Genomic DNA, 790 nt, shown 5'->3' on the forward strand with positions numbered 1-790 from the left:
ATTCTGATAATTATTTCCAGGCCTTTGGTTTATATATGAAACATTTTCTCTTTGTTCCATTGTTTGTTCAATACTGAGACAATCTTTTGTCAAATGTGGTCCTCCACACTGCTCACAACTAATTCGTATTGAGTGAATATCTTTAGTCATCTTTTCCATTCGTCTCTCGACCGCATCTATCTTTGCGGAAATGGAATCTATGTCATGGCTAGAATCGGCTCTAGCTGCTTTAGATGATCTAACGATATCTTTTTCTTGAAGCCTCTCATGTGAGTGGGAAGCAGTGTTATCAATAATTTTGTAAGCTTCAGTTGTGGTTTTCTTCATAATGGAACCACCAGCTGCTATATCGATATCTTTTCTTGTAGTGATGTCGCATCCTTGGTAGAATATTTGTACTATTTGATAAGTGTCTAAACCATGTTGCGGACATCCTCTCAATAATTTTTCAAATCTTGTCCACGCTTCATATAGAGTTTCATTTGGCTTTTGTGTGAACGTAACTATTTCTCCTTGAAGTCTCACGGCTTTAGATGCCGGAAAGAATTGTTTAAGAAATTTTTCAACTAAAACATCCCATGTATCAATCGCCCCTTCAGGTAACGATTCTAACCAATCTTTGGCTTCTCCCTTTAATGTCTAGGGAAATAACATGAGGTATATCTGTTCATCCTCAACTTCTCGGATTTTAAATAGAGTACAGATCCTATTGAAGGTACGAAGATGTTCATTTGGATCTTCTTTCGGCGCACTACTAAATTGGCATTGATTAGTTACCATGTGTAGAATT

The 790-nt window shown here is 36.8% G+C and overlaps 1 non-coding gene across 1 annotated transcript; it reads left to right on the top strand.

Moving 5' to 3' along the window:
- Positions 1-415: 415 nt before the first annotated feature.
- LOC139850856 (small nucleolar RNA R71) lies at positions 416-522 on the top strand. Its single transcript, XR_011760233.1, has one exon. It is a non-coding gene; the product is annotated as a small nucleolar RNA R71 (small nucleolar RNA).
- Positions 523-790: the final 268 nt, after the last annotated feature.

Source organism: Rutidosis leptorrhynchoides, chromosome 5 (assembly GCF_046630445.1).
Source record: "Rutidosis leptorrhynchoides isolate AG116_Rl617_1_P2 chromosome 5, CSIRO_AGI_Rlap_v1, whole genome shotgun sequence".
Classification (NCBI taxonomy): domain Eukaryota; kingdom Viridiplantae; phylum Streptophyta; class Magnoliopsida; order Asterales; family Asteraceae; genus Rutidosis; species Rutidosis leptorrhynchoides.